The sequence below is a fragment of the Gadus morhua genome, chromosome 12, assembly GCF_902167405.1.
Source record: "Gadus morhua chromosome 12, gadMor3.0, whole genome shotgun sequence".
Lineage (NCBI taxonomy): Eukaryota > Metazoa > Chordata > Actinopteri > Gadiformes > Gadidae > Gadus > Gadus morhua.
In genome coordinates, this window is record NC_044059.1 from 9,929,255 (window position 1) to 9,937,856 (window position 8,602).

General features: G+C 45.5%; 1 long non-coding RNA gene across 1 annotated transcript; it reads right to left on the bottom strand.

Annotated features, from left to right (window-relative positions):
- Positions 1-3,101: 3,101 nt before the first annotated feature.
- On the bottom strand, positions 3,102-3,995 carry LOC115555005 (uncharacterized). Its single transcript, XR_003978803.1, has 3 exons — positions 3,941-3,995; positions 3,416-3,529; positions 3,102-3,332 (listed from the first exon to the last, which is right to left on the bottom strand). It is a non-coding gene; the product is annotated as an uncharacterized LOC115555005 (long non-coding RNA).
- Between the last annotated feature and the right edge of the window lie 4,607 nt (positions 3,996-8,602).

Consider the following 8,602-nt stretch of genomic DNA (forward strand, 5'->3'; position numbering starts at 1 on the left):
ACACCAGTCAGGGGAACGCGACCGAACGGGAGAGACGCAGTGAGTGGAGATTACCCGAACCCCCGCTAATGCCAATACGCTTCCCCCCAGGACTAAGCCGCCGAAGACGCAGGGGATCGAGACCCCGCCCCCCGCAGCAGGACCAGACCCGGCGCGGTGTCCTTTATTCCCAGACCAGGAAGAACCTGAGTTCACTCCTTTGTTCCTTTTTTTGCATGAGTGGTTAACCGAAATAAACGAACGTTAACCTACGCCTTGTTTGGTCCATCTCCTCCGGAAACCTCAGCCGCCGACGATCGGGGTTGCCACAGTCTTAACAAAAAAGTGCCTCATTCATAAGCACCAACATTAAACATTTAGATAATAAATGAGTCACATAGTCATGTATTTTTATTAGTTTCACAATAGTAAACAATGTCTGAAAAAGTATACAATGCAGAAATGCAGAAAGATAAGATGTTTAAAAGGCAAGAGCCTTTTAAACATCTTATCTTTCTGTAGTCATGCGTTTGTCTTTGTTCATTTCTTTTCTTCTACAGTATATCTGTCTTTACTTTTCCTTTCTTTGGACCTTTGTCCTTTGAGCACAAGTGGTTATCTCCTCGGTTTGACTTGGGCGAACCGGTCAATGACTTCACCATGGTCTAAGCCACAAAGCGCATCCTTCTCCACTGCCATAATAGCCAAATGATGTAGCCTCTCCTGGCCCATGGTTCTCCTCAGCCAGGTGTGGACACGGCGCAGTACACTGAACGACCGCTCACACGTGCAACTGCTGACAGGTATTGTCAAGGCTGCTTGGACAACTGAGCTCAAGGTTGGGAACATGTCTGGGTGAAGTAGCTTGTAAACACTGCCCATGTCAGAAACGGCACCTTCTCTCTTTCTTCTAGAAAGGAACTGCTTTGCCACCAGGATCTCCTCTTTTTTCAATGACATTTTATAATGTGTTGCAATCAGCTCTAGGGAATCCTCACAGAAGAAATCAACGGCCGCTGGGTTGCAAGCTTGAATGCCTCGCATTAGCTCTGCCCCCACATCAGAAAATCTGCTGTTTAGCTCAGTTACCATACGGTCAAGACATGGGTACAACAGAGTTTGTTTCAGCTGGTCTTCTGTGCCCCTTGTACCCAAGGTGGACTCTATTGTAAAGTCCTCCATCACCCTCTGCTTGTGCCTGCGACCACTGTGACTCTCACATATGTTGTTGGCATCATAGATGTGTTTTGCTTCATTGTAAAGCTTGTCTGCCATTTCATTGGTTCGGATGGATTTCAGTGTGTCAAGGACTGCATCTTTAAAGAGTGTTGCTTGGGCCAAGTCCACAGAATCATTCTGAAGGTACAGGTGCAGCCCCTCTGTAGTTGACAGCATACTCCCGAACATGACCAGCAGGTAGACATTTGAAAACCTGGACAGCTTTGACAGTAATCCGACTGCCAGAGGTGTTGCACTCTCTTCCAGGCACTTTAAAACAGCTGGCAGATTGTTGAGCATTGCTCTCACAGACTTCACCTGACATGCCCATCGGGTTTTTGACAGCTGGAGAAGCTCACTCTTCTTTAAGCCCAGGAGCATCTGGACATCAGAGAATCTCTGATGGTTTACGATTGATACACTGAAGAAACAGTAGACACTCTCCAATGTCTCAAACAGGTCACTGGCTTCTGGAACAGCCCTGTACGTATGGCAGAGAACCAGGTTCAGCTCATGAGCATAGCAGTGTACGTACACTGCTTCTGGGTGTTTCTCACGAAAGCGAGCTTGAACTCCACTTACTGAACCACTCATAACGGAAGCTCCATCATAAGCCTGAGCGACACACAGGAGATCATTAAGGCCATTCGACTCCAATACATTTTCAATTGCGTCAGTGATGCACTGTGCATTCAATCCCTTAAGGGTGACAAGTTCAAGGAGACGCTCTTTGACTCCGCCGTCAGCTGTAACATAGCGCACACAAACAGCAAGCTGTTCAACGTGGCCATCTCTTGCCTCATCAGCCATCACTGCATACATTTTCGATGCCTTGATCTCTTCTACGATGGTTGCAGTCACTTCATCAGCACAACATTCGATCATGCTGTTCTGCGAGGCAGTTCTGGAGGAAGGGGTCAAAGGTTTCAAGGAGCTTCATTACTTCTAAAAAGTTTCCCTGATTCAGGGAGGAGCTGCTTTCATCATGACCACGGAAAGCAATGCCTTGTTTCCCTAAAAGGCTAGTGACGGCCACAATGCGCCGCAGGTATTCCAGTCAGATTAGTCCCCACTAATCTGACTGGAATTTCCAACATTCATTTGGTCGACAACATCGCCTTCTGTTAGCGTAGCTCTGTAATTCTTCCAGGCCAGGATAGATGACTTGTGGACAGCACTATCCAAGGCCCTTTTCCAGTTATTAAAGCCCTCAGTGCTGAGGAGGGCATCTTTGCTGGCTCTAGGGTTGTGTTTCCCAAAGAGCTTGCATGAAAACAGTGTGAAGAGTTTCTGCTCAAAGAATACTCCAGCCAGTCAAAAGATTCAAACCATTTGTACTGGAAAGACCGTTGCTGCTTTCAAAAACTAGTGGAGGGGTACTGGTCCCGTCTGGACTGCTTTGGGCCTGTTTCTCGTGTCCCTAAATCATTCTTTCCTAACAGGTTCCATGTGCTCCCTGACCCTGAGCCACCTGTATTTTAATGGGCACTGGCAAGGATGTATACTGGGATACACTGCTGAATTTTATACAATTCTGGACTAGAGATATTGGTATAGATACTCCTCACATAGCCTACAGGTACCTGCACTTGCACTTGCACTGTCCTCACTCTGGTCAGCAGCATCACTGGCAGCTGCATCTATGTATGCTGACTCTGCCCTTATCTCTGAAAATGTATAAAAGAATAAATAAAAAAAAGTTAAGCTGTAGCCTACTGTAAACTTAAGATCAATATTCTATCAAATTATTGCATTTAGAAATTTTAATTTCAAACATTATAATTAGGTTACTAAAATATGTTAAATACTACATGTAAGTGGTGTCATTGTGTTGCTCGTCAGTATTGCTTCCTCCTGCTCGTTTGCCTTCATTGGTCTCGAAACCAGGTCCTCTGATTTGCGACCACAATTGACCACCAAATAAACGTGTGTGCTATTAGTTATGCCAAGGACAAAACAACCTATTTTTTGGCGCAAGTGGGAGGTCTTTACCTCTTTTTATACTGAGAGGGAATTCACCAGGTCGACTTTGTTACATAGACACTCTTAACATAGCCTACAGGTACCTGAACTTGCACTCTCCTCCCTTTGGTCTCCTGCATGAACCCTGACTGCATCCTTATCTGCTATCATACCTGAAAATGAAGGATGTGCCATTATATGCTTAAAGAGTTCAACAAGAACAAGAACAACAAAAAAAACCTTCTATTCCCATTACCTCCTTGGCTGCCAACCACTTTTGGAGCAAAAAACATTGAAATCCTTCTTTGTGACATTGTTGTTTGCAGGTCCCAGGGGGTTGGGACTCTACAGCAGATGTCGTTATAATTCTCTGTTAACAAACATAAATGAGTCAGTACACTTATGCAGCCGGTCTCATTCCCTGTTGCCATGAGAATCATGTATTAACATAAATATTTCTAACTGTTATTCTTTTAATTTCATATCATATCTTCATATTATTGTCATAAACTTTCATGTACAAAGCGGTCATTTAGACTACAGACGAAAATAATAGATATAGTAGCAGGCTTAATGCCTCTGGTCCATCACACTACTAGTCATTAACGTTAGCTAGCTAGAGCATTCTAGCTGCAGACAAAGTACAGGATATACATTTGCATTCAATTATAACATTATATACATTTACCATAAGTAAGGTTTTCAAAACGTTTACAGACATTTTAATTACTGACATATAATAAAGACATTGTGAAATCAAGGGCTTGTGCTCACTACTTACCTGTTGTAAACAGTGAGAGACTGGCTGCTGAAGCGTACTGACGCACTTGTTGCTCTGTTCTCGTGCGGTAAATGAGGGGCGTTCAAGGACCGTCGGAAAGTCGATTTTTTTTCGATTTTTTATTTATTTGTTTTTTTTACCAAAAAATTAGATTCGGGGCTAATCAAATTAGATCCGGGGCTTTAGCCCCGAATAAAACAGCCTAGTGACGCCCGAGGGACGTATCCTTGCCTAAATGTTGAGGTTTACGGACAGCGAGGGTTGTCCAGTTGGTTTCCTGGCTGTGGGAATAACAACACTGGGTCCAGTGAGGTGATGCAGGGTACTGTTCTCAGTACAGCGGTGGCCCGGGATTCATGTTCCCTCAGATACAGAAGGGGATATTTTGTACCTGACCCGGAAATCTCCGTCATGGACAGAAGATTGGAGGCTGTGTTTATTCATGTAACAATTCCATTTTATTTCATTCATCCACAAAATAAGGAATGATAATAATCCAACGGTTAATCGAAAGTTAATCGAAATGCATTTCATTGAGAGATTCACCTGGAAAAAAACGTCAAAAAACATCAAACCACATCATTAGACTCAGTCTTCAGCTGCTTGATAAGTCCTGAGACAGCTAAGCTGTGTAGTACAACGTAGCATGTTAGCATGTCGTGAATCAAATAAAGTGGATCGCCAAGGTGGAGAAACTGTACAAAGTGTTACCCAACGGATGAAACAAATGTCAACAGGAACTAAACAAAATTGATAAAGCAATAAATCGGACAAACGAAATGACTAACCCTATATGAAATTGCTTATTGCTTATGATTGAGCTTCTGACGTTTTGCACTCAGGGCTGTGTCTACCAATGGCCTTAATATATCCATCCATCTGCTATTTCCTTTCATTAATAATAATAATAATAGCTTGGACTTATACAGGGCCTTTCATGGTGCCCAAGGTTGCTTAACAAAAATGGGGGGGGCGGGGTTAGGGGTCAAAGGACTTGCTTTAAGGTGCTTTTCGAACATGGGCTTGGATGTGGCAGGGGTATTACACCAACATGGACATTGTACAAGAAGCTGCCCAGCATCTTGTCCCCTTCCCCTATTTGCTAGCAGCGTGTCTGTGAGATTCAGGGATTCGTACCAACAGCTCTCAGAATATGGACACACGTGTCTATAGGAGCAGGCGTCCTAAACGCAGGAGGCCCGGACGTCCTCGTTAAAGATAACAAGACAGGCTGTGACTCATTTCCAGAACAGCGGGAGAGGTGGAGTTCCCGAAGCGCCACGTTGACTTCTCAGGTATAGCCGACGTTTAACTGATTTTCCTGTGTTTCGTTACGTCATTTTTGGTAAACGCTTAAAACACCGTCTCCCCCCCCCCCCCCCCCCACCCCTCCTCCCTGGTTCCCCCTCACCCCTCTCCCCCCCTCCCTCGTGCATTCTCCCTTAAAAAAAAAAGTCTCAAATAAACTGAAAATTCCAAGGAAAAATAAAAGGTAATTAAGACCTAGCAACAGACTGCAAGCAAACCGCTGGGGAGGAAGTTCCCTCGTCTTTACACGGGGGGGAGGCAGGGTGATTTTTTTTCCGACATCCAAAGCTATCTTTCAAACTCCTCGCCACAAAATTGTATACACAATCAGCTGGTGCAATAGAAAGTTTGTTTTGATGCTCTCTGGTCCTGTTGGGCCCTTAGGACTCGAACGCTATGCCAGTCAAGGAATCCCCCCCCCCCCCCCCCCCGGCCTGACCACCCAGCCCCATCTACACCTTGTTATATGACAGGGGAAATATTGGAAATATTGAAATAAACACAAAAGATATTTTGTATATGTGTGCTAATTGTTGAAAGGTTCTGTGTTGCACTTGAATGAATGGACGCTGTATTTGTGTTGTGTTTATCTGTGTTTATTTTCTCTGCACAGCTCACTTTGTGTCTGTGTCCTTCTTGGCTTAACGTGGGTTAATGTTCATGTTCCGTTGAGCCGTCTGGTCCCAGCGACACACGGTGTTTAATATTCAGACGCAAACCATCCGAGACTCCGCCGATGTCTGTTCAGGTCACGGCGAAACCGTGATCAATTCATGTACGGTGATCAATTTCTGCTTCTCCTCGCTGTTCGTGCCGAGCGAAATTGACAGGCCAGGAAAATGTTACTCGGCACGCGGCCGGGCAGTCCATCTATGAAACATTTGTAAAACCAATTTCCCTGCACCACAAGTTGAAAAAGAACACAATAATTTCCTTTTACACATATCCACCCCAAACCTGGCAACACTGCCACTTCTCTTAAACTCTACTTCTAGATCCGTTGTTTATGCAACCCGTTCCAAAAATACATTATCTAAACTAATAGTCTCACTCTTTAATGACACCAGGCGTTTTACTATGTGCCAAATTGCCCGAGTCAGGCGCCTTTTGGCATTTTTTTGTTCCTACTCACGCACCGCTATTGGGTTTCTACCAGTCCACTTATTTAGTTCACATGAACATCCACTCCCCCGGACGCATGTGCTACCCTCGGATGACTCTGAAAACAGATTGGATCACAGCCCTCCCGCGGTGCCTGCTGTAAACTCTATGGCTCTCCGAAGAGCCTTGTCTTGTCTACGCATGTGTTCTTGTCCGATCAAAGACCAGATCTATTCTTCTGGTGCGTGCATGAATGCACCTTGTCTTCCATGTTGTGCATGTTCAACTTATGTTAGACTCCCTTGGATATTACCAGTTTCCTGTTGATCCAGACCAGTGTGTGTGTGTGTGTGTGTGTGTGTGTGTGTGTGTGTGTGTGTGTGTGTGTGTGTGTGTGTGTGTGTGTGTGTGTGTGTGCACGTGTGTGTGTGTGTGTGTGTGTGCACGTTTGTATGTGTCAGTGGATCCTCTTTTGAATATAGAATGTTAAGCAGCCAAAAAATGCAACAGATTTCTGCCTTGAACAGAGAGATACACACAGCACATGTAGTGCAAAGCAAACAACATCCAACTTGTCCTATTGTAAGCGTTGCCAATCATGCGTACAAGTCGGTGTGTCAGTCAGTCCCTTCTGCTGGAGGTGTGTGCCTGCAGAGAGGGAGATACGCCAGGTAACCTAGGCAGTCGTGGGTAGGGGCGGTGGTGAGAAGGGCTGGTTGGGCTTCGAGTTCCCGTTTTGACAGGGAACACGGATGACTCTTAGTACGCTCTGAACCAAAGTTAAGAGCTGACAAGAGCCTCGGGGGGACTGTCAGTCAGGGGACAGAGAGAGGAGGAGGAGGGGCAAGCAGGGGAGAGGTGCAAAGGAGGAGAGGAGAGGAGGAGAGGAGTAAAGGTGGAAGGAGAGGTGCAAAGGAGGAGAGGAGAGGAGGAGAGGAGTAAAGGTGGAAGGAGAGGTGTAAAGGAGGGAGGAGGGGAGACGAGTGATGGGAGGGAGGGGGTGGAGGAGGATCAGAGGAGGGGTGCAGGGCTGCAAGGAGGGGAGGGGAGGAAGGGTTTATGAGGAGAGGAGAGAGAGACGAGGAGACATACAAGGGAGGAAAGGGGGAGAAGAGGAGTAGAGGATCTCCCCCTCTCCCCATCGCCTCCCCCAGGAGAGGATATAAGGAGGCGTTGGGAGTGAACACAATGAAGACAGTGGGAGTATTCGTGTGGACAGCCGCCAAGTAAGCTCTGGCAGCCCTGATACAGCCCTGCTCCTCCTCCTCCTCCTCCTCCTCTTCCTCCTCCAGCACCACCACCGCTGCTGCGGCCACACAGGATCTCTATGGTTCAAGTTGTATGCACACACACACTCGCACACTCACACACACACACACACACACACACACACACACACACACACACACACACACACACACACACACACACACACACACACACACACACACACACACACACCAGACACACACACACACACACTCGCACACACACACGCACATGCACATGCACACACATAGCCTTCCCTCCAGGAAACTGATCTTCTCTGAGTGGACAACACATCACCTGCAGGAGAGAGAGAGAGAGAGAGAGAGAGAGAGAGAGAGAGAGAGAGAGAGAGAGAGAGAGAGAGAGAGAGAGAGAGAGAGAGAGAGACATGGAGAGGGACAGAGAGAGAGAGAGAGAGAGAGAGAGAGAGAGAGAGAGAGAGAGAGAGAGAGAGAGAGAGAGAGAGAGAGAGAGAGAGAGAGAGAGCACAGTGGAGCGGTGGGCGTTAAATCAAAACAAAGAATGCTGCTGCAGAAGAGGAAAAATGTGAATGACCTGGACCACACAAATGCAATATTTGCATTCATTTAAAATAAAAGTTAAACAAACGTAAACATATATTTAGTCACATAAAAGTGTAAGCTTATGGAAAATCTTCACTAATCCCTAGAACAAATGTTATCTGTGGGAAATACCTCCCAGATAAGTGATAGTATTACTAAGCAATAAAAAGTATGTTGTATTTAAGACCTTACCAATGGATCTTGAGAAAAGAAAAACTTTCATGCTTGGAAATAGAAATAGTAATGTGTTTGTATGCAGTTCCTTTATGAAGTGAAAGTGTGTCCAGTCCTATAATAAAACAACACATATTGAATCTATTAATGTATAAAGATAAAAATAAAATCAATTTCAGCCCCAAGAAGGCCCTGTTAACACAACCTCTGATATGGCTAAGAGTCACGTAGATGCCATGTTGCCAAA